The sequence below is a fragment of the Amphiura filiformis genome, unplaced genomic scaffold (genome assembly GCF_039555335.1).
Source record: "Amphiura filiformis unplaced genomic scaffold, Afil_fr2py scaffold_28, whole genome shotgun sequence".
Classification (NCBI taxonomy): Eukaryota; Metazoa; Echinodermata; class Ophiuroidea; order Amphilepidida; family Amphiuridae; genus Amphiura; species Amphiura filiformis.
This window is the reverse complement of record NW_027305492.1, coordinates 614,638-641,091: the sequence shown is the minus strand read 5'-3', so window position 1 is coordinate 641,091 and position 26,454 is coordinate 614,638. Positions and strand designations below refer to the sequence as shown.

The window sequence follows — 26,454 nt, the reverse complement described above, 5'->3', positions numbered from 1 at the left end:
GTACCCACCCCAGTTTCATGCCCTTACGACAGTTGTTACTAATTTCCGAAAGCAATTGGGTCAATTTTTTTTTTTTTTGGTATTAACTTTTTCTGATATTGGGGAATATTTTTTTAAGTGATTTCCCCTACCCATCCACCTCCCCCCCCTGGCTGTCATTGATTGCTTGACATTCCTTTTGATTTCTCTCAAAAACTTAGCTCATGATTAATATTGCACAGCCTGGAGTAAAACATTAAACTTTGCAACTTTCAATCAACATGATCAATGATTTCTGAAACCACTAATTTCAGTCACATTTGAATTCAATAATTATGTACATTTATTTCAACTTTTCTATTTCTGCCACCCCCCTTATGAATTATTCATTGATAACAGTGATGACCTTGGGACCGTCCAATCAGAATCAACATGATCAATCAATGCGCCATAAGGTCATGACCTCTGTGGTGAAACCAAAATAAACAGTCAAAAATGGCGAGATTGGTCAGCACAGTCGATCAAATAAACCGTGGTCTTGAATTTCTTAAGAAGTCCTGGCCTAAAAACTATGTTGTTTTTCAGGAGAAAACATATTAATCTTTGATATTCTGAAGTATAAAATTGTTGGGCAAAGTGGAACATCATTTAATTAGACTGTTTTTGGTATGGAAAAATACGAAAAATTTTCAATTTTGCGAAGAGGGGTAAATCAAATTGAAAATATAATTTCTCCTCAGAATCATGTCCACAATATGGTTTATTCTAACAATTAAATCTACAAAGAGCGTGATGAAATACGAAGAGCTTGCATGACTTTCGGTCCGTGTTCAGATAACAGGTGCACTTGACTTGCCAAAGAAAAATAGTGCAATCCGTCTATTTCCGTCATCTTCTCGCAACTGAAATTATACAGACCAAAATAATCTCTAGCACACACAGGGAACCAAGCAAAGGGATTGAAATTGCTCGTTTCTCATGACGATTTCGGACTTTTCTTTCATAAAATGACTACTTTCCCCACCTCATTTCAACCCAATATGGAGTGCAATCGATTGAAAAATAACTTTTAGAAAGTTAGAACTCAATTTTAAAAGCACATATCGCACACAGAAATAACCTTAGCATAAAAAAGCACCATCGGAAGTGGCCGAAAAATTAAGCAAAATACACCGTCCACTTAGCGCGATCACGATGGCTCGTCAAGCAAGCTTGGAGCCAAAAACTGATTAATGATATTAAATTTAGTATTTAGCTAATTTGCTTCTTTTGAAATCTTTAATTATTTTTTTTATCTAATCTCGGAAAGACTGTGGCGCGAGTGTACTCGGAGATCCTTTTGCCCTAGCCTGGTTCTCCTTGCACTGATTTCTACGCATAAAAGTGCAGTTGCATTCAAGTCGTGCTTTGAGTTTACGTCACTTTTCGAGCAAATATTTTGTCAACTCCTGACATGATTTACATCAAAAATCCACCTTGAGAAATTAGCTTGTTTTATCCGTTGTAAAAACAATAGAAAACAAAAGCTTCGACTCACAGTAAGTGCTCAGTATATATGGATTTCGTATTATTTACCTCAGATTAAACAGTTTCTTTTGTACAGTAAATAATAGGGGAAAATCGGGACCACGTATGACTGTTCGTAGTAAGCGGTTTCTCGCATTAAGCGATCTCGTATTAACAAGTTTCCACTGTAGTATGCCAAAATATCAGGTTTGAAAAAAAATGACCATACATGCATGTACTCATTTTTAAAAGATAGTTTATTATAGTTTGAAACTTGATTGGTACAAGTATACTACTCTGACTAGCCAATCAGCAACATGGTAAGAATGGTAGTAGGGCTGAAGAGGATTGACCTTAAAGGAGTATTTATTTTGTGATTCTTGCATCCTTTTTTGTTTATTCCTAAAATGTCAGTTGATTCTGATTTTGCGTTTGCGAGTTATGCATGATTGTCTATATCATGTTGTTCCATAGACCACTGCTGTAATTTTGTTATTAACAAAACTTGACGTAATTGCGAATTTAATGAAATTTTTGCTAAAGTGAACATTAAGGTAGCCAGATGTTTCCTGTGGTATTAAAATCTTTTTTTGAGAAAAGTGGGGGATAAGGCTGCAGATCACCAAATGCCCCTTCAAATATTTAGAAGCTGTATTTTAATTGGTCACTAAGATGAACAAATTGCTGAGTTAACCAATCAGAAATGAGATAAGAAAGCCAATACTTACTGACAACTTTTCCAGTTCCACATCCTGTGTATATGTACCTCTGTAATACAAACAAACAAAATACATGAGTGTTGTAATAATGCATTACACAATAAATAAACTCACCTAGCCAGTGGAGAATGTGGGTGAGAAAAAGTATCTGATAAGAGTATGCAGTACTCCATGACCTCTGTATGTCATCAGGGCCCAGTCACTATACTGATACCTCTCATTAGGGACTAGTCACAATAAATAAATTCACCTGGCCAATGGATCATCGCAATATGTTAATTAGGGTCAAGGGTTACTAACCCTAACAACCGCACAGTGTCAACACCCTGTATTATAAATATTTTTTCATACAGCTCCATACTCCGTTGGTGAAATCAATATTCTATTGTTGACATAAAGAAAGTTTACATATGCATTGTGAAATACATGTGTGATCGAATATTCAATACAAGCACCTGGATTTTAGGTGAATGGGCTATTTGTGTTCCTTTATATAATTGTATAACTTACTATTTAAAAATCGTTACGCCAAAAATGCAGTAAAAATGTATCCAGAGCCAACAGCAATGGTCGCTAATTAGTGTATTTAATTTCAAGTTAGTGTATTAAAAACAAAACCTGGGGTTTACCTCAAAAAAATTGAATTTCCTTGTAATAGCAACACCATATGGGATACTAGAGCATGCGCAAATCGTAATAATTTGTAGAATAGAACTTGGTGGTATCTCACAAGATAGTCGTACTATGCTTAGTCTGAGTCGCTCGGCCTATCTCGAACAAAATCGCCATGCGTAGCTATTGAAAAACGAGAGGATTCGCCGTACTATCACAGCAATTTTTGACACGAAGATATAGGGATGATGACGCTGTGAACCGTTACCCCTGACCCTAATTAGCATATCGTAATGGTTTGTCTAATAAAGACCCATCTACCAGAATGTGGGTGAGAAATAATATCTAATGAGAGTATGCAGTACCAGTACTCCATGACCTCTGTATGTCATCATGGACCAGTCACTATACTGATACCTCTCACTAGGGACTAGTCACAATAAATAAACTCACCTGCCTAGTGGAGAATGTGGGTAAGAAATAGCATCTGATAAGAGTATTGTATATTGAAGACAGAGATAAAAAGACTAAAATGTGTCTGACTTCATTGTCAATCACATTCCCTGCGATCCTTGATTGGTTAAATAGCACGTAAAAGGAAGGCAGATTTATCTGGTGCTGATCGGAGAATAGCAGAAAAATACGTACTTTTACAAGCTGAAAAGTCTTCGGGAAAGAAAGTTTCCTACTATAAAGACCTAACTTTACCTCTCCCAGTTTCCAAGCTTTTATGAACTTTGAGAGAATGAAACTTATTAAAATACTGAGTATAGGATCGCAGAAAGTAAAGGTAAATTGGGCAAACATTTAAAGAAATTTTCATTTGACCTTAATGAGGATTGAGGTCAATTTGCCTGCCAACCTATTTTTATTTGCATTTCCTCGCCTTTGAACCTCTTTTTTTCACATTCTGTGCACACCCAATGAAAATAACATGGGAAACTTGTCCTTTTGTCTGTTTCATTGTTGTCTGTGTTCGTTTTGTTCTGTCTTTTCTGATGTTAAAAAATTATATATCATAAAATCAGCCATCATTTATATTTTGTAATTTGTTAATAAATCATAGACAGTAACACCATGGCTGTCCAAAGATAAAAAGAGACCTAACTTTTGAGATGGTATGTATGTTTGAAGGTGCAAATTAACAACAAGGCAACTGGTTTTATTACCGCTACGTTCAGCAATTCATCATCACTTGTAAATGAACCGTGCTCGAGTTTGATTGACAGATGATGTCAGACGCATTTTAGTCTTCAATTATAGTACTCCATGAGCTCTGTATGCCATAAGGGACCAGTCACTATATACTTATACCTCTCATTAGGGACTAGTCACAATAAATAAACTCACCTGGCCAGTGGGGAATGTGGGTGAGAAATGGCATCTAATAACCATGACTTCTGTATGCCATAATGGACCAGTCACTAATACTGAGACCTCTCATTAGGGACTAGTCACAATAAATAAACTCACCTGGCCAGTGGATAATGTGGGTGAGAAATGGCATCTGATTAGTGTATGTAGTACTCCATGACCTCTGTATGTCATCAGGGATGAATCACCGCTGACTGATTTCCTATTTGCTGTGGGATGAATTAATATACATATAATAATGCATTGCAGGATACATAGCAAAATGTAGCAAATGTTATTTTATAAAATGCTCCCCAAATTGACCAATAAGCACTATATTGAGTTCATTTGTCAAGACCAAATGAAAACATGTTTTTTCTGCTGACAGTTTTGACCAGAAACATTCTGGCTTTCTTCAGCGTTGATGATATTATTGATCCATCTGCTTGGAGCAAGAACCTTAAAGCCATATTATAACATTTGCTGAGGAAGACGCCCTCACTGAATTTTTAAAATTCCTTTTTTTACACGATTAAATTGTACTTTATTAAATCAATATACCCTGCAAAAATCATGACTCTAAGTGGTGTAGTTTTGTCAAAATCCGTGATTTTGAATTAAAGGCTGATTCAGCGCTTTATTATTACGATGGAATTATTAGTCGAACGCATACACGATGTTCACAACACACAGTACGCCACGGCGTGCGGGACGGTGATATACATTAACAAAGGGTCGTACCACAACATGACCGAAGGAGTGGTACGATTGGCACATGTGCGCTGGTAGTAAATTCCAATTTTCTTTGCTTTGCCGTAGTTGTTCGCTCAAAAATAAAAGGGATATATCTGACAGTAAAAGCTAACATTTTATGGCAAAGAAATGCTAATCTATTTTGTTTGAAAATGTTATAATATTGCTTTAACCGGATGTTTTGATTTTCCCGGAAGTTGTGCTTCTGTCTCCAGCATTGGTCTTGAGCAGAGAATCATATGTGACTCAGAAAGAAACATCATCAACACTTTGACAAAGCCAGAAGGTTTCTGGCGAAAACTGTCAGCAGAAAAAGGTAAGTTTTTCATTTGGTCTTGACAAATGAACCCAAAATAGCTGATTAATTAACAGACATGATGAACCTCTTATCCAGGGCCATAGCAAGCTTTTTTAGAAATTTGTTATGTTTTTCTTCATATCTTTATTTCAATTTGGGCATTTATTTGTAATTTGGCCGCCCCACATTTGTGATGGCCGCCCCACATTTTTCAACCTTGCTACGGCCCTGCTCTTATCATAGGTCATGCATTTCATGAAATATACAAAAGATTATGCATTTTCATGAAATGAGTCAAGTGATTCCAACATTTCTTACACATGACAAAACCAAGCAATTCAGGATGAGTGATCTCTTCTGTGTTTGGACTTTAACCCATTCACTCATCATGAATTACTTCCTTTTGTCTTGTGTAAGAAATGTAAAGTGTGTGTAAATGTACTGTTATTTTGTTACCACTTTAAGATTACACTACCAGATTCCCATGCTGCTAGCCCTACAGGTACATTTGCTGTCCAGCTACCTTATGTGGTTCCAACAACAGTACTCCAGAGTGCCAATGAAGTAGCTGGGCAGCAGTGTACCCCTGGGGCGCCTGGTAGTATACATAAACGATAGGAATTTTTGATTTTACTTTCCTCTACCGTGTGATAGATGACAGGCAGGTCCAATATTTTATCTTAGTGGTACGCCAGCATCCACTACTCAAAATCAAAATCAAAAATTCCTATCGTTTATTCTCATTCTTAGTCAGTTAAAGATTATTTTAACAACTAAACACTGTTTTATTTAGCTAAAATTAAGTTAGTCATGACTAAAACTCCTGTTTTTCTGAAATGAATGAAACTTGTTTACTGTTTTAGTTTCAATCTTGTTCGCGTATTATTATAGAATGCGCTACATACTCGCGCTTTGACATGCGTCTTCCTTGATGATATGATTGCTGCCGTCTGCCATGTGATAGACTGCATACACAAACCAATGAAATTCAGCGCTAACAAGCTAAACCATAGCTACTGATGACTAAGACGACTACTTACATCGTCTTGGCGCAGATTGCCATCTGTAATCCCAGTGTTGGGAAGCCACCGCACGACGGCATTTGTCAATGGTGTTACGACTTGAAAAATTTCTCATATCCCATAGTTTGATGCTCTGGTCTTTGGAATTGGTTATCAAATGCCTGGAATCGCCCTGTAAACAAACAGATATTTTAATAATTATTTACATCATGTTTAAACTTCTTCGAGCAAAAGAGGTGAGCTAGCACACTCCTTCCTAAGGTATTTCATTCCAGTGTTCTAATATGTGACACGATCAAGGGAAATGAGTCGGATATCACTTATATTGATTTTGAGATTTTGGCAAAGAAAGCGTTAACATTCTTTTGTTTTATATTGTTTTCAGTGGTTGATAAATTGATGTAACTTCGTTAAGAAATGTCGTATCAACATAGGGTTTTCAGTTTCTGAAAGCGCTACATGTCCTCTATAGAAAAATATGTAAAACTCATTTTCGACCAGGGTCGATACGTGACTCATTCCTCTTGATCCTGTTACATATCATCAAATAAACTACACATGAATAGGGCTAAGCTATAATTTGGTTCACCTCAAGTTTGGTAGTGACGTCAATACTACTTCACGTTTGCGCTGCAAGCGTACCAACAAACCGCCCATGTATGTGTGAGCTTACACTTATGTATCCTGTAGCCAGCTACTATGCCTAATAAGAGTCATTGTTTTATCAACTATCTACTTATCTTCTATGCGAGTTACTTATCCATCATAAACATCAAACATAACATCCTACCTTTGAGTCAATATATGTGATGCCATCCTGATTGAGTCGATGTTTTATCAACTATCTATATACTTAAATCTTACAATTTCTATGCGAGTTACTTATCCATCATAAACATCAAACCATAAATCCATATCTTTGAGTCAATATATGCATACCTGCCAACCGTAACGGTTGGCAGGCATGTATATGTGATGCCATCCTGATGTCCAGCTAATATGCCTATTAAAGTAATTGTTTTATCAACAATCTACTTACCTTACAATTTCTGTGTGAGTTACTTATCCATCATAAACATCAAACCCTAACACCCTACCTTTGAGTCAATATATGTGATACCATCCTGATGGCCAGCTAGTATGCCTACTGGAGTCGCATTGTTATCATCAAGCATACGCCTATCCCATACTTTACACAGTCCATCATCTGCGCCGGAGAAAATAATATGAGAGCTATCGTCTGCAAAGCACACAGCACTGATATCATCTTCATGTGCATCAATCTGTGAAAAACAATTTTGTCAAACTTACAATATTGTAATTAACCTTTTCAAATATTTTTGAACATTGATCGCCCATTTCATGATCTCCATCAGACAGCAGTGGCGTAACCTGTGCCCCATCCCCCTCCGACACAAAAAACTGGGAATAAGAGCATATTGTTTTTAAAGGCCTATTCAGTGATTTGCTCATCAGAAGGATCGTAAAAATCATCAAAATCCAGTTTTTTGGCACCTTTGTTAGTCTGCTAGTTTTCCATGAAAATATAATATCAACTTTGTCAATACTCCCATTTTCCTAGTTTTTTTTTACCTAAATGTTTTATTTCAAAAATACTTAATGACACTTTTAAAGAATTTTCCTTCACTGTAAGGTAATTTATACACAATTTGCATGTTTCTCGCTTTTGCTGGGATCAATGAATAAGCCTTTAAATTGAGCTATTCAAGTTGAACTCTACACTACTCCTGTGGAAGATTGGGGGACTATGTTTTTCAAATGTAATTGGCCAGAGTTAATCATTTTGAAGGCTGAAATGAGTATTTCAGATGGAATTATCCAAATGTCTATTCCATTTGAAACTCATACTCCCTCTGTGGAAGACTTTAGCTAAATCGTCCACAGGAGTAGAGTGGATTTTAAATGGAATACCCATTATGCAATCCACAGACAATACTATCTTAGTGTCACTTACTCTCAGAATCCTATCATTTTTCTCCCTGTCATAAATGTAAAGATGGCCATCATTAGCTCTGAAAAAATAGTAACAATAAAAATAAAGCATGTTATAGTCCAGTTCTCCCAGGCATGTTAATAGTCCAGTTCTTCCAGGAAAAAGGAATAAAACTAAAACCACTGATCATTCAAATTATCCCATGCTGATCCTTTATTGACAGGACTGTCGTCAGGGTGTAACAATGTGACCGCGGGTTCCATAATAACATAACAACATCATACAAATGTGTGGAGAATTTTAATAAATAACACCCCAAAAACAGCTGGCTGGATTCAAACCGGCAACCTTTGTAATACATGACGCTCCAGCCAACTGAGCCACAGAGGCATGCTGTAGAAGAGCGGCATGGTGGAGAAGAGCGGCATGGTGGAGAAGATCAGAAGATATAAATCTATGGGTATAAGATTCGAATGATGTTCGTTGCATTCCTATCGGAAGGCATCAGAACTTCATATTTATTCCACATCAACGCATGTCTTGTGTAAGAATTTGATGTTTACGTTGCTAAGTGTCAAAATGTGCAAATCTAAAGTGCTGAAAAATTATGAAAATTAATACTTTTCTTTTCATTACTGTCATATTGCCAAATAGTGCAGGAATTGGGAGCCTACTACTTACCCAGCTACAATTTCTGAGTTATCGCTTGAGAATTTTACAGAGAAAGCACAGAAATGTCCGCCACCAGGACGCAAGTTTAGGGCATGATGGGTGTTGTAATCTCCATAGATGTTACATAGATGAACTGAAATTCAAACAGAAACAAAACGCTTATCCGTTATTCTTTATCTCGCTAAATATATGATGAAGCTCTTGACTATTCCATCTCATATCAACGCTGTGCACAATCACTGTTGCTTTGGCACACTGAGCATTTGTGCGGGGATTTGCATTGCCATAGTGATAGCAATAGCAATTGAGTACAGACTGACACCCTCAGTTGGTCAATGCTCACAATTTAAGAAACATAATGTAAAATCTGGTGCCCAAGCCAAAAACCCATAAGTAGCGTCCGCACAATGTTTTTCTTGTTTCTATATCACCAACACCTACTGATTCAGAAACTGACTGATGCCACGTCAGCACCCTAGGACATTTCGAGATATCCAAGATGGCCACCAAAATAGCTGGCATCACATATAAATAGCTATATAAACAGGTATGGTGATGATTTTAGTGTCTTTGAATAGGTTTTAGAGGTCAGCAAATTCATATTAGTCCTTATCTAAACCACGGAAATCTTTATTCATGCTGAAATCCAATATGGCCGCCAAAATGACCACTGCCACATATAAATAGCTATATATTAGCTATCTAAGCAGGTATGGTGATGATGTTAGTGTCTTGAAATTGGTTTTAAGGGGTCAGCCAATTCATATTTAGCCTTATCAAAACCACTGTGAAGTCTTCATTCACATTGAAATCCCATACGGCCGTCAAACTATACCTGCTGTATATACCAAGCTATGGCACTGTGAGTGATTCTCGCATCAACACTGACAAATACCAGGAAAATGACTACTCAAGAACTGCAGCTTCGAATTTGCACACAATAATCATGCATTCGAGGCTACAGTTCCAAGCTATCATGTATTTTTGATAGATCAGCTTTGTCATTTTTGCAAGGCATGTTAAATATTCTATATTTAAATTTGAATGATAGTTATTTTGATGAGTCAACTGCATCTTGTAGAGCAAAGGCTGCCAATTTTGAACAGTCTCAATTGAGTTGAAATTTTTGATGTGATCGCCTGTCATGATCACCTGTGTTTATTTCTGAACTTCCATTTCTTTAGCTGTGTCATGCTTCCTCAATTTCAAATAGATTTCAGTAGCTTTGGACTCGAATGTACAGCTACTGGTGAGCTACTTTGAAGCTAGACTTTCGAGTCAGAAAATGAACATAACTTACTGCATTCAGACCAGCTGGAGTAGATGAGGAAGCAGCCATCAGGACTGAAAAGGAAAATCAAAACACATGTATGATATGATCATGGGAAAGTAGTCTCATATCAAAAATATTGTTTAATCAGTTACCATGGTTACTAGGGTTTCACAAATGGGCTATTCCATTTAAAGTCGACACTACCCCTGTGGAAGATTTAGCTTAAGTCTTCCACAGTGGGAGTATGAGCTTTGATTAGAATAGACAGTTGGGTAACTTCCATTTGAAATACTCACTCCAGTTGTGGAATATATAGGTAAAGCCATAATACAGAAAGAATTTGGGTTTCAAAATGATTAACCCTGACCAATTACATTTAAAAAACATACTCCCCCTGTAGAAGATATTTCCAAAATCTTCCACAGGGGCAGTGTGGATTTCAAATGGAATAGCCCAATTCTAAGATTTGATGCAAGCCACATGAAAATTGAATTTCACGTTTATAATGTATCTCAGTACAAAATATAAACTTTCTGGAATATGTTTGTAATAATTGGATGGATGAAAAATTAACTGAACTGAAAAGACAGTTTTCACAAAATCTAACCAAGTCGCTCACCTAAAGGCAGTATCAATTATACTCCACCCAACATCTCTGGCACGGATTTCTCTGAATTTGTGGAACCTCTCCTTAGTGACATCATAGAGTCTTAGATACTGGTCTTGACACGCAGACAGGAAGACATTGCCATCTTTGGAGTAGGTGCCACAGAACGCTTTTGTAATGAACCTCTCAACGATTTCCATCTGGTTTGGTAAATAGCTGAGGAGTTTAAACAAAAAGAGCATTTCATGTTACAAATAAGTGCTCCTGTCTCTCTCTTGTCAGATAGCCGCCATATATTTAGTTCAGCTTTTACTTGGCAAAGGTTATTCGGATTTTCATACTGCTCATGTCAGTAAAGTGCAACTTACGCTTGGGCCTAAAAAAATGTTTGATTAGCGTAAGCTGACCAGCCTTAAAAATATGCCGATTCTAGACTTTTTTATTTTTTTTGGCAAAAAAAGAAGAAAAAAATTAAAATTGAAGAAAAAAAAAAAAAAAGTTTCAAAGCCTTATCATTCACGATATACAGCTTAAAATGTGTGTAAAATTATTTTTTTTAAACTGTTACGCCAATCAAACAATTTTTTTAGGCCTTGTGTAAATTTGTATTTATAAAGCGAGCGCCAGTACTAGTCACACGTTACGCAAATAGTAGTGATTGAAAGCCTGTAGCGATTGAACTGATGGTGCTACCCCCATTTCTTCATGGCTAGTGATGTAGCGACAAATCTGCCTTGAAGTCAACAGGTTACGATTTGATGCTATAATGGGCTGTGCAATAATTATGAGCCCCCTCCAGGGGGATAAAATTTCCAAACCGTGTGCCAAGAAATGCTTGCCTCACCTCTCGGCCTGCCAAATATTGCTTGCCCCACCCTATACCGGCATGCTAAAAATCTTTGCCCCCCCCCCCTGCACATGGCAAATTTGTGGGATCCCAATTTGCAAACCTTAAATTGTCTAAATATATATTGCGAGTGCAATGAGCATGAGCATTTGCATATTTAAGTATTTCTGTACTTCCTAAGCCTTTTTCGAGCATTCCATTTAAAAGGCACCAGATGAATGTGTGCCAAAAAATGCTTGCCCCCATCTAGCTAGGCTTGCTAAAAATTGTTTGCTCCCACTTTTGGCTGGCCCAAAATATGTTTTCCCACTAATTTCACCCTCCCCCAGGGCTCCTAATTATTGCACAGCCCCTAAAAGATTATAAAAGTTACTCTTCCTTGCAGTGGCCATGGAATTATAAGATATAATCATCTTTGTAACCGATAAAAATATTCTTCTATCATGAGTATAGAGGCCCTGCATATGACGTATCATCCCGTAAATATGGCGGACTACTCAAATGCATTCAGCAAAAGCATGATTGCAATCTACCATGACAGTTCGTCTCACACACATAACCCTGCACTACGATCAAATAGGTTGATGACAACATTTGATTGAATGGACTGCACTCTGCCATAACTACGGTGAAGGACACCGGTTCAAATCCTTTGTTTGGAGCCAATCGATAAAAGAATGCAGGGCCTCTATGGGGTACGTACATCAAGAGTAGCTGGTAAAAATATACTTACTTTGCCCCCACCATGGCACAGTCGTTGGGAGTAAAATGCCCATGAGAACAGCCGCCCAATGACCTCTGAAAAAACAACAACAATATAAACCTGAACCTGAATATCAACTTTTTACAAATTTTAAATTTATATAGACGAATCCAACGAGCCAAGTCATGGTCAGGATTTGGTCGGCCATGACGGGTCCCCGCATGCACCAAACTGGTGTAGTGACTGTCCTTTTGTGTTGTACACTGTTATTATTCTTTTGTCTACGTGTAACACAGGTGATAGAATGGAGTTTAAAATACCCTCCAAGGCTGCATCATTTCACATTTTAGGTGAGATGGAGCCGACGAGGACCCAACTTTGGCAGCCATTGAGGTGTAGGAATGTGTGAAATTGGATTCGTCTATACGCTATCAAGCTACTTTCAAATTTAAGGTGGATCACAAATCTTTCCGGATTTCGCGACCGTCTGCTTTCATCATCATTACCTTTGGTAAAAGTAAAAAATAGGGATGGCGGTCCAAAATAGGTTAAAACAATAAACAAAAACAAAGCATACATAAACAAAAAACAAACTTCAGTTGGAATACACACAAATCTTAAAAAGGCACTTCCTTATCCATATAAATCCACACAAAATCCACTCCAAAAATGTCAGATTTTTATACCATCAGAGAAGCCTGGGACTACATCATGACAATCCAGTACATACATGTGGTCATCATGTTATATTCATTCATTCATTCATTTATATCACAGGAAAATCAAACCAATATGACATGGGATATATACATGTACCTATTAACTTTTCTCAGCAATCTGTTGACAGATGTCAGACACTCCAACAGGTTATGTTTTATCACATGCACATCATACCAATATCACATGGGATGTACAATTTTTTGTACATGTGTAACTATTAAAGCCTGAATGTACGATCTTTTTTCAGAATATACCTTTATTTTTTTCAAAACCGATTTTTTGGCATATTTGTAATATACTTACATATGTTCTAACTTACATCTATGAGCAAACTGTCAAATTCGCCCTATTTGTAGTAAAACAGGATGATTTTCTGTTGGTCGACATATTATCATAATATTTCAGACTATGATAATATGTCGGAACGATCGCAAATCTTAATCTCCTACGAAGCCAGTTTGGAGGGTGCGTAACCAAACTGGCTGCGTAGGAGACTAACTCTGAGGCCGCACTCGGCGTCCCAATCCAAAAAGTGCAAGATATTTCGAGTGATAGAGGTGAAGTTTATGATGTTGTTTCTTTGTAAATTTCCAATGTTTTTCGCATCCAAATGTATTGGGAACTTTCATAATGATTGCATATAATATCATTTTGGAAAAAACTAAAAATTTAAAAAGATCATACATTTTAGGCTTTATCCTTTCTCAGCAATCTGCTGACAGACGTCCAGTCCAGTAGCTATGGGTCATCAAGCTGAATCACATGCACATCATACCGATATCACATGGGAAGTACAGTACCTATTTACCTTTCTCAGCAATCTGCTGACAGACGTCCAGTCCAGTAGCTATGGGTCATGAAGTTGAATCATATGCACATCATACCGATATCACATGGGATGTACATGTGTACCTATTTACCTTTCTCAGCAATCTGCTGACAGACAGTCCAATAGCTACATGGGTCATCAAAGTTCAAGTTGGATCACATGCACATCATACCGATATCACATGGTATGTACATGTGTACCTATGTACCTTTCTCAGCAATCTGCTGACAGACAGTCCAGTGCTACATGGGTCATCAAGTTCAAGTTGGATCACATGCACATTATACCGATATCACATGCACATCATACCGATATTATATGGATGTACTGTACATGTGTACCCATTTACCTTTCTCAGCAATCTGCTGACACTCTAGTAGCTGGGTGGTCATCATGTTTAATCACATGTACATCATACCAATATCACATGGGATAATATGATCATGTGTACCTACATGTATTTACCTCAATCTGCTGACAGACACTCTACATGTAGTAGTAGGTGGTCATTATGTTATTACATGTACATCATACTTACATGGGATGTATAGTGTAAAAGTTAAATCTTTTTAAGCAGTCTGTTGACAGACACTCAAGTATAGACCACTTGACATGTGACGTCATTGCCCGGCAGTATGCACACAAATTATGACAATTTCCATTGTTCTTTGCCCTGCAGTGTGCGCTGTGTATGCATCGTAGTTTGCTCAGGGCACATGCATTTTATATCAGCCACCACATTTCATATAGTACAAGAAAGCCATTTAACAGTGTCGCGATTCGTTCAAGCATATTGAGCCATTTAACAGTGTCGCGATTCGTTCAAGCATATTGATAGACCAGTCCCTCGCCTTTCTTGATGTCAAGTGGTTTATAGGTGGACCATCATCAAACCAATATCACATGGGATGTACATACTTATTTACCTTTCTCAACAATCTGTTAACAGACACTGCAGTAGGTAGTGAGGCATCATGTTTTAAACCAGCTTGACCTAGCATCTGTTGTTTAAACTCACTTTTCTGTGAATAAGAATAAAACACATAAAACAGAATCTTGTTGCAATTATTGATTTTCACTAATAAATTGTGATGTGATCAAGCAAAATCAGTCGGAACTCGGAAATATTGAATTTTCAGTTTCTTATAGGATAGTAAAAAAGATTTTATAAAGCTGCATTTGGCAGAAAACCCCACTGAAATTGAACAACCAGTTCCAAAGATATGAGCAATTAAAGAGTTTCCAAAACAAACGGAAACAAAAGGAAATATTTCCTTTGTTTGGCTGTATCTCAAAATCATTCCAAGTTCCAACTGATTTTGCTTGATCACATCACAATTGGTCATTTGTAAATGTAATGTATGAAAGCATCATCCATAATTTTCGCTTATGCACAAAGCGTATGTAACTTTCTACCCCTTCCCCCTCGAGTTATAAACAAATAAAATGGTGCAAACAATATGAAGGATTTGCTATGAGTACTACTGCTAAATAGATACCAAATACTATGTGGATACCTTAGTGTGGGTCCAGGGTGCGGGTGTATATGATGCCACTTTGGTGCAGCTTATAAATCAAAATTAAACTGCTAGAATGTTTGAAAGTCTCAGAACTTTATTTTCTTCCCACATTTAAGATAACTTTTGGATTAAAGTAAACCCTATATACAGGGTGTCTCAATAGAAATAAGCCCTGTGGATCGGGGGATATAACTTATAATATCAGCCGTAAAATTAAAAGTTTCTTGCAGATTCAAAATCATTGAAGTGTCTTCTATAGATTGGTGCATAAAGCATCAAAATCCGTTCACGCGTCACTGAGATAATTGGCAAACTACAAATAGACTCATTTTTGGACCTTTCCAATGGGACAATACACATTAACAATAATGTGCTGCATTGTAGTTTAGAATTGAAGAAATTAATGAAGTTAAGGGTTGACAAAGTATTGTTGGTCGAAACAGCCAAAAAGATTGATTTTCATTATATTAATCATTTATATTATTGAAAAATAACTCCTTGATGTTTTGCAAAACTTCATACTTTGAAAACTTGCTTGACTTATACTAGTTGTTAATAAGTTAAGTACGTTTTACAAAAGTGATGTTGTTTCATCCCTATTTACATCATAACTCGAGAACCACAGGACCTACAAATGTATATCTGTAATATCAATGCAATTTTTGCCAAAGCTCACTTTCATTCGCAATATGATGTGAACTACCAAATCACAATAGTTTGAAATAGTGTAAAACCTTTAAAATTCAGTGTTGCTATGTAGGAGATAACTTGCCTGATCAGCAACTATGCCTCTTTTCTGTTATTGATGTTGTTTATCATTTTTTGTTTATTTATAACCATCAATACTATCACTTGGACATTTCATTTTGAGGGAACCAATTTCTTGTGAATCAAATATTTCAGCCACTTCAATATAAAGTTCAACCCTACTGTATGGCGACATTTTCACATATTTTTTGTGGGACCTGAGAGCACATCAGACATATCGAATTGCATTTCGAAAACAAGGAATATCCTTCTGATATCAATTTCTTTTAAAATTCGCGATTTAATGCCATTTTATGGCAAATGATTAAAAATTGACATTTTTTAAATTTAACAGTCCTCGAAGTAAATTGTATAAATTTAATGACATGTACGTATACTTAAAGTGTATGTAACTGGGACAAAAAGACGTCTATCATATGAAAATTTGGACCCGTCATATTAAAGATAAATAATTTTTTCCCCAAAAACCACGAAACACACAAAAAATGGATCTTTTTGGTAGGGAAAAAACTTGATATGTTTAATATAAAAGGTGTACATATCATTAGATTTATGAAGTTAACTTCGAGTATGGTTAAATATCAAAAATACAAAAAATATCAAATTTTAATCATTTGCATAAAATGTGTGTCATATCGCGAATTAAAAAAAAAATACAAGAATATTTGATATCAGAAGGACATTCCGCGCATTCAGAATTCAATTCGACATTTCTGATGTGCTCTTAGGTCCCACAAAAATGACTGCGCAAACGTTGCTATCCGAGCCCTTAACCCAAAGAGAAACGTGTGAAGAACATTCTTTGGGAGATTGATTGATCGATTTTGAGCTGCTACTCAGCAACACTTGGCGTTTCCTTTTATTTCTTTTATAATTAACTACACTTTATTGTTTATGTGTATTACCCATTGGAATGGTCCAAAAATGTGTCTGTTTGTACAAATTTAATTAGCTCAGTGACGCGTGAACGGATTTGGATCATTTTTGCACCATTGTTAAGCAGACACTTCATGGCTTTTAAATCTTTAAGAACTTTTTTATTTTATTTTACTGCTGATATTTTAAGTTATGCACCAATTTCCATAGGGCCTATTTTTATTGAGACACCCTGTAGATTCATTCCCAATAGCATGCATGGCAGTTCTTTCTTGGACTATGAGAAATAAGTACTTATCAAACAAAATATCCTAAATCAGGGCGTGCATCCTTCCTTGCATCACAACCCGGTGAGGGGGCTGGGTTCCCAAATCTTGTTTAGGTGGAGATGTTCGGCTGGGTCTCAAACTTACACAGAATTTAAACCATTGACAAAAGAAAGACTCAAATTTATACCAATTTTCAGGAATTTTCTGTTGAAAATTACAGCAAGACACCATATAGAGCATCATATAAGGCCAACAAAAAATGAGAAAAAAAAAAATTTCAAAGCTAAATTTGGCCAATAACATTTTGTTAAGAAGGAAAGCATTGCTGTTTAACTCATAAAACATTTCATACCTGTCCATTCCTGCATCCTTGTTTCCAATAAACTTTGAATCTTTTATGCCTGTATAGTCACCCTAATTGAATCCAGTGGTTTTGTTTTTTTGGGTGGGTCGGTAGGTCAGATTTTTTTTTAAATAACACACTACTGCATAGGCCTAGGCAATGAGCATCGGTCATGTGGAAAGATAAATCGACACTTCAGAATATCTATAAATAAGGCTACATGTATGTGATCCAGGAGGGATATGCACAATTTTTTGCCTTTTGGCCCACACTTTTTTTCAGATTTTTTCCCTGACAAAAAGAAGAACTTAAACACAGACAATGACCTATACGCTAAAATAAAAAATTTAAAAGCAAAAAATGCAATGCAAATGGTCTGCAGAGCATTTTTTTCCCTTGTGCCTATTAACCCCCTGGACACTACTGTCATCTAACAGCCTTTCTGATTGGTTGATAACTTGAAATGCTCATTTCAATTGCCAATTATAACTTGGCTTTAAAAACTATTTATGGTCAAACTTGCATTTGAAGATGATCTTTATTCTCCTTGATTGGTTCAAAATTGGACACAATATTCATTTTAGCCAATCGGCAGGTAGTTCTCATGGGGTTTAAGTATCTTATACTTACATCAATAGCTTTCGTATCAGGGCACTTGTCAGCTGTAAATAAGAATAAGAAATAAGATTTGTGCATAAAAAGCATATTAATGTAGATTTGTTTATAAATAATGCATACAATTTCACAAATGGTGTGTACTTTTTCAGTGAAAATGATTGAAGGTAGCATACACACCTGCTCATATGCCGTGGATAACTACATGTAGCTGTGTTCTTCCAAACTTTTTAAAAACAAGAGAACCAATCAAGTAGTGTTTGGATACCAAAATTTCCTGTGGGCTTATTTCTTAAAGAGTTAACAGCACATCTGAATTTATTCATAAATGTTAGACAAGCTCAACATTTCATGGCAAAACATAATCCATGGAAGAGTCCACCTTGTTAAGGTCCAGACCAGTGTAAAAGAACATTGTGATACATGTAAGGACAAGGTCACCTACTAAATCCTATTCCTAGTATAAACAGTTTTAATTGATGGTATTTAGTTACTGCAAGAATCCAGTACAGGGCTGGATTTCACTCGGGAATATATTCCATAATCTAAATGCAAAATTTCTTACTATGAGGAAGCAAAAATTCTCTACAAATTCTATACTACACCCCTTGATAAATTTGTGACTATATTTGCATTTTTCTCCAAAAATAATAACACACTGGTAACAAAAGTTATTATATTAGAGGGGCAAGTACCACCATTTTAGACACAAACTAAAAGTGCCCTCCCATAAAAATCTCACCAGCAAATGAGGGCACGTACCCTTAACTTTTGTTGGGTTTTTGCAGGAAGGAGCTCTATATTTGTACATGAAATTTACCTCAAGGCAAAGTAGCCCAGGTGCGCCATTAGGCGAACGTTTACGGTATACAATATCTCTGGAAGGGAAGGTGGTATGAAGGTCAAACGACCACCAAAATGTCTATTTTCACCCACACTATAATGTCACATGCTAATAACTCAATTTCAGCCAGAGGTGGATGTAAGGGCTTTTGCAACTAAGCTCTTCACATGTTGTCAGATTATTGCGCAATCACACCCCTTGTGTGTGTCCTTGTTTGTTGGTAAACACACCCCCACTCCTGCACCATAAAAACACACAAACCTTCAGGATTGCATTCTATGTATGGATTTTCATCATCATCATCATCATCATCACTGCTATCATCAAAGTGCCTGTCTTGAGTAAGAAGACGGATTTGACCACTGAAAGAAAAAATTATTCAAATGTATCAATTATGGATTATCAATTATGGACAAATTGGGCTAAATCCAGTTGAAATTCTTAAAACCATGGAATATATACCTTAATTTTCCACACTGGGAGTGTGAATTTAAAATGGGGTTACCTGAATGGGCCACTCCATTTTAAAATTCACACATACGTGATACGTCACTCCGTGTATGGTAGCACAGAGAAGATGTAAGAAAAGGAGAGAGAACAAAATTATATCCTTGAGATAATCCCATTGGTTATCCTGTCACATCTATTCATAATCAAATTCAGTAAACCTTTGACGAGCGCATATTGTAAGTATACATCGCGCATTTACTGCATTGGACGCACTTGTCTCTGATTGGCTGATAAGGCGATCTGCTGTTGCCGAGTGGAAATTTATGAATGAACTGTGCGCCGTACGCGTTGTTAGCGCCGAATTTGCAACATCACAGTAGTCGCGCTCGTCAAAGGTTTGCTGCATTTGACTATAGTCCTTACATAAAGACATCAGCTTGAAATATCCTGTGATGTTATGACCGCCCACCGTACGGTTGACCAATTCCACTCCAGAATTGGAAATATTTCCAATGTTTCTATACAGAATTTGTTGAAAAGTATGAAACATGAGTGTTAGGGACCTGCTGCTTGGATAGGATACCACAAGTGGATAATACAAGAAAGAAATCGAGTGTACGTTGTAAAATTTCCCTAAAAATCCGCCAGTTTTGTTAAATTTTTAAAGAAGAAATTTTTGGATTTATTTTAGAGAAGTGATGATTGCCGGGGATGATTGTTGATCATTTCTGTTTTATTTTTTAATGCATTTTCCTGTCATTTCCTGTAAACCTAATAAAGTAATTGAAAATCTTCTCTTTTAGAAATAATAGAGCCTGAAAGTGACAACAAGTGGCAAAAATTGTTAATTTGCCATGTTACTTCAGTCATATTTTATCTGAAATCTGACTGGACAACAGGTCTTGCATACACATGTATGGTATGCATGGCATAATGAAATGCAAGCACGAAATACAGTACTTAGTATAGTATCATGGATAGCATCATAATGCTAATTAATACTAATCGCGTTTGGCCACTCGTCCCTATACCTTTGTACAGAGGTTTTCTACAGGGAGTATAGGCGACGGGTGGTGAAACACGATTAGTATATGGTCATTTTCACGGTAAAGGGTGTAAAATTTTTAGGGTCAAAATTTCAAACCACTTAAATATGTTTCTGTTTACTGAAATCATGCATAGAAGCAACTTAAATTCCAGTAAAATAATGTTTCAAGGCTTAAACCTTTTGATTTCTAATAAAAAAAATTGACATTTCCATAACATTTTGGTTAAAATCTAGGAAAAATTGTATTTTACATAACCTCAGAAAATTATGACATGAAAGCTGGAATACATGTGAAATCCCATTCCAAAGTAAGTCAACAGATATAAGTTAAATTTTATACCATGTTTTGCTATGTTTGTAATTGCAGTTTTGAAAATTTTTAACATCAAGTGTCATTTACAATGAAAATTTCCAAACCTTAAACATATTTTTAAAGTTTTAATTGGGTTCCTAAAATAATTTGAATGTCTAACTTCATGTACAAATACTACTTGATGAATGGAACCTCCCAGCCAAGTTTCACAGAAATTGGAGTTATTTTTTAGAATTGGCAATTCAAGCGATTTGTGTTTCGGAGGCTTTAGTTAACAACACAGCTAGGTGATCATAAAAGTAAAATATTTGGCTAACTACTACAAGTTGACATAAAAAATAGGTAAAAAATATCACAATTACCAATTTTCATGCTTTGCTTCTAAGTATTGAATTTCAGTTGTGACAAAATTAAATTATCCCAGCAAGTCATTTTTTTTTTTTTGTTTCGGAGGCTTCATGTTAACAATTGTTAAACATTGCAGAAGTAGTTTTTTTGAAAACAACAGTGTTGGGATCATCTAAGCTGTTATTTTCTTGTGTGTATTGAATCAATGATTCTATGCGGCAGATATTGTAGATTTATCACATGTTAATTTTTTCACCCATTTTTGCATGTGAAGCCTCCGAAACAGGCTTTTTGGGATATCAGTATATTTTTCAAACATTAACCATAATGTCAATTTTTTTTAATTTATGACATTCTGCACATATCAAGTAATAATTACAATGCAGATATCAGTATGAAACACACCAATTTAGATATGCATAGATGATAATTAATCTTATTGTTGTTTCGGAGGCTTCAATTGTTAACGGAAAGTTTGTATTGGGTCCCATTTTCAAACGGTGATATATATCTCCACGATTTAAAAACATGTGAGTGTGACTTGAGGATCTACTTTGCTACATTTTGATAAATAGATTGGATGAGCCCTTTTATTTATATTTGCACAAGCTTGCTGAACAGTTTGTTTCGGAGGCTTCAAAAAAGTTAACGGAAAAACGGCTCTTTGAAGTCAAGATTTTATAAAAATTTTAAAAGCTTGCAAATCGACTAATTTTTGTTACCCATTTCAAGTTAAGATAACAACTGTTATGAATCAAGAAGAAGTGAAGAAATAACCAAGAATTATGAACCAAAGCTACACCCACAAAGTTTGTTAACAATTGTTAACGGAAAATGAAGCCTACGAAACGACAAATATCGAAGTCCGGTTATCAAAAATACAGGGCTGTTCACAATTAAATCTAATGTGGCAGTGTTTACTGAACATATGACTGTACTTTCAGGATAAGAAAAATTATCCATGTACTAACTGAAGTAAACACAGGGTTTTACAAAAATGTTACTGTTTTTTATAGTTTTTCAAAATGGCAATATTAAGTACATTTAAGCCTGCTAAAACTGAACGCAGTAACTCCCAAAGCTGATTATGCTACCCAAGGTAGCTGCTAACTAGATGACTTACATGTATGTGGCCAAAAATCATGGAATTCTGTGGCTTTATTAGAACACTACGGATTAAAATGTTAAAAATCCAAAGTTACACCCTTAACCGTGAAAATGACCATATATAGTGTCTTGGATATCAACAAATTTAATTAGTTCCGCCCGGAGAGTGAGAAAAGGGGATTTCTTTGGGAGGATATTTATACCAGCAAAAGAGGGGCTCGGTGGTTTTGGGGGGAAGAAGGTTAAGCAAGAAGGAACGAGTGATCTGCGGGTGGGGAAAATTCTACACATTCTGCAGTAAAGGTATGTACAAAAGAAAAGTATAGGGACGTATATAGTGTCATGAAAACGAAATAAACCAAACTGTGAGTCTGTGTTGCTATTAATTAAAAAAATGTTTTTAAGTTTCAAAACAAATAAAATCTTGTTTGGGCTAGATATTAAAAGGGCATTTCGTGATCCACAGCCGCATCCCCCCACTTTTCTCAAAAAAAGTTGAGATTTTTATATCACTGGAAACCTCTGGCTACATTATGTTAATGTACAAAATATTTCTTGCAGATTAATTCGTTTAGCAAAGATATCGTGAAATTTAAATTTCGTTCTGGTGCACCAGAACGAAATTACAACGCATTGTCTATACTATGGAGCAGGGTAATACACATAAGGCTAAGTAAAAAATAAAACATGTTTCACGTCCGGTTTTGAAAAAAAAGGAGGAAGAGGGGCTTTTTATTTTCTATTTTTATCGCAAAATTGGTGTAAATACCCATACTTAGAGCTGCTTTAGCGTACAATCCGTACTAGGGTGCATCTCTTGCCCCTCATGTTACACAAATTTCTTGTCCCTAGTCTCAAAAGCGTTCCATTGGTCAAAATATTACCCCATACAAAATTTGAAATTATTCCGAAGTCGTTTAGGGGGGCCTCCGTGACGTTGAAATTGTTGGTCAATTGCCATACCATATGCATAAGGCAGCTATTTCGTTTTGCATGGTTAACATTATAAATTACTGCTGCCTTATGTATTTTGTCCATGTAGTTAGGACTATTATGAATCAAGATGTTAAAAAAGCCCATGTCCCAAAATTAAACATAAGGGAGCTATCTACAAGGACCAAGTTTATGTAAACATAAATGGCTGCCCTTTGCTGTCTTTACTGTGTAATTGTGAAATTACTTAAATATTCATAACTTTCCTGTTTCCATGCCAACTTCGAACCGTTAGGCTGATAGTTACTACTACAGACTATGGTGATCACACACTTGCATCTAGACCTTGCTGAATTTGATGAGACAACACACACAGGACTGGGGTTCTTCAAATGGGATATCTCCGACTGGTACTGGCATGATCATTTACCTCATTCAGCTTTATACACTGTCTTTGTTGTTGCCGTTTAAGCCAGTGCTTCTATGTTGGTACTTTGTCAATTGTCACTGCAGAGTGCAACTGTAAAGTGTACCATTTTGTTTGGTTTTACATTGCAACTTTCTTTTATGTACTATGATTTAACTGGCACTTTTTGAAATTATATTATGATTCACATACTTAAGTAACCTTTATAGGCCTATGACTATTTCCATGAGGTAGTTCTTGGATTGGAACCTCAATTCAAGTAAGCAGATCTTTATGGGGAACAAATGTGTTGCCATTCATCTGACCTAGCATCTACAATGCTCTGGAATCTTAAACTTAACTTCTGAGTTAGCTCACCACTACCTACAATAACGCAATTCACAACTTTGCGAAATCATCTCTGCTGAGAACTCCGATGTGAAGATTTGAAGAACCTCAGCCTTCCATTCTTTAAAACGTATAACATGATGCTGTCTCATCAAATTGAGCATGGTCTATAAATGTGCAAGTCTGCGATCACTCTTCTGTAGTAGTATCAGCCTAACAGGTCAAAGTTGGCACGAAAACAGGAAAGATGTATATCTAAGCAAATTCACAATTACACAGTAAAGACAGCAAAGGGCAGCCATTTATGTTTACATAAACTTGACCTCTGTAGATAGCTCCCTTATGTTTTTTTTTTTTTAGTTGGACTATTTTAACATCTTGATTCATTAATAGTCTTAACTACATGAACAAAATACATAAGGCAGCAGTCATTTCTAATGTTAACCTGCAAAACAAAATAGCTGCCTTATGCATATGGTATGGCCATTGACCAACAATTTCAACGTCACGGAGGCCCCCCTAAACGACTTCGGAATAATTTCAAATTTGGTATGGGGTAATATTTTGACCAATGGCACATTTTGAGACTAGGGACAAGAAAATTGGGTAACATGAGGGGCAAGAGATGCACCCTAATCCGTACATACAATAATGCCTGGAAAAATGAGGAGGCCCTTTTTTATTTGTTGTTTTGAGAGTTACACCCCTCTAACAGGCCCGTACGCAGGATTTCATTTGGGGGGTGCTGATTTTGAAAAAGTGGACCTTTTTTTCCAAATTTTGTGAAAAGTGGACTTTCTTCCTAAAATTTGGACCTTTTTGTCCAAAAAAGCGTAAAACCCTTATTTTTTTGGCTCGCTGCGCCATAAATTCTTCAATTTTTGGACTTTTGTATACTTTTCCAAATTTGGGGGGGGTGCGTCGCACCCCCCGCACCCCCCCTGCGTACGGGCCTGCCCTCTAATGATCACAAAACCTTCCTAAAATGTTTCTTGTATCTTAACAAGGCTATAGAAAGCATCCCAACTTCCTAAACATATTTTTTAAAAAGTTATAACTGAATTTCAAAAAATAAAAATTTATTTGAGAAAACCTCAAAAAAGGAAGCGGGAGGGGACGTGAAACATGTTTATTTTTTTATTTGGCCTAATCATGCATAACTCGCGAATGCAAAATCGGAATCAACTGACATTTTGGGAATAGGTTTTTTTCGTGGATATCTTAGAATGAAAAATGACATAAATAGAGGATGCTAGGATCACGCAATACTCCTTTTAGTGCTGTGGATAACTATTAATATATTTTCAATTTAAATGAAGCTAAACTGGTGAAATATGGTCCAAAATCTTCCTATAATGTATGTAGTTCATGAGTTTCTTACCAGGTACGAATTTTGTAAGTAACTTACTACTACTAGCATGACTAGTACTAGTATTTAGTAAGCTTAAGCTTACCGCCAAGTTACTTGTCTTGTCATGCTTGTTCACGCAGTGTGTTGTTGCTTGTCCTTACCTGCGAATCAACATCGTGAATATCCGTGTTGCATCACTCTCAGTCCCGGACGCTGTTGATTCATCACTGTCGCTACTCTCATGTCTGGACCCCATTATTATCAGTGCAAAATTATTAAATTTTAGGGTTATGTCATTTGTCATTTGCTTTCTGCATCACCTGTTCACGACGCAGTCGACGCTTTCTCTCAAATTCTCGGTAAGCGCTGATTTCCAATGGCCGGAAGCAGGTATGAATAATTAATTCTCTGACGTCATCACGAGTTTTCAGAGATTATAGAGGCTTGTCAAGCACTACGTATGATCAGATCGGAGAAGATCTTCTCTGGTATGATTATTTATTTATTTATTTATTTATTTATTTAATCGTTTTAAGACTGTTAAAAAGTAAATAGATATGAATATAATCAGAATATTAATAATGAAAATTATGATAATCATTGTATCAATAACTTTATTTATTTATTTATTTATTTATCAATTAATTGATTATTTGCTTATTTATGTATTTTATTTATCAATCAATGAATTATTTTATTTATTAATTTATTGATCTTAATGATTCATTTTATTTATATTTATTTCTTCAATTTATTTAATCGTTTTCCTTTAATAAATAAATTGATAACCACTGCTTATTTATTTATTTATTTATTTATTTATTTATTTATTTATCAATAAATGAATTATTTTATCTATTTTTTACTTCTTTGTTAATTAATTAATTAATAATTAATTAATTAATTAATTAATTAATTAATTAATTAATTAATTAATTAATTAATTAATTAATTATTTATTTATTTACTTAATTTAAAGGGCCTATATAGTCCTATATTTATGTATCTATTTATTTATTTGTTTGTTTGTTTATTTATCTGTTTGCTTTTGTATTTATTTATCAATTA

General features: G+C 35.8%; 1 pseudogene; it reads right to left on the bottom strand.

Annotated features, from left to right (window-relative positions):
• LOC140143787 (DDB1- and CUL4-associated factor 11-like) overlaps nucleotides 1-25,713 on the bottom strand; it is a 31,010-nt pseudogene extending 5,297 nt beyond the window's left edge.
• Nucleotides 25,714-26,454: the final 741 nt, after the last annotated feature.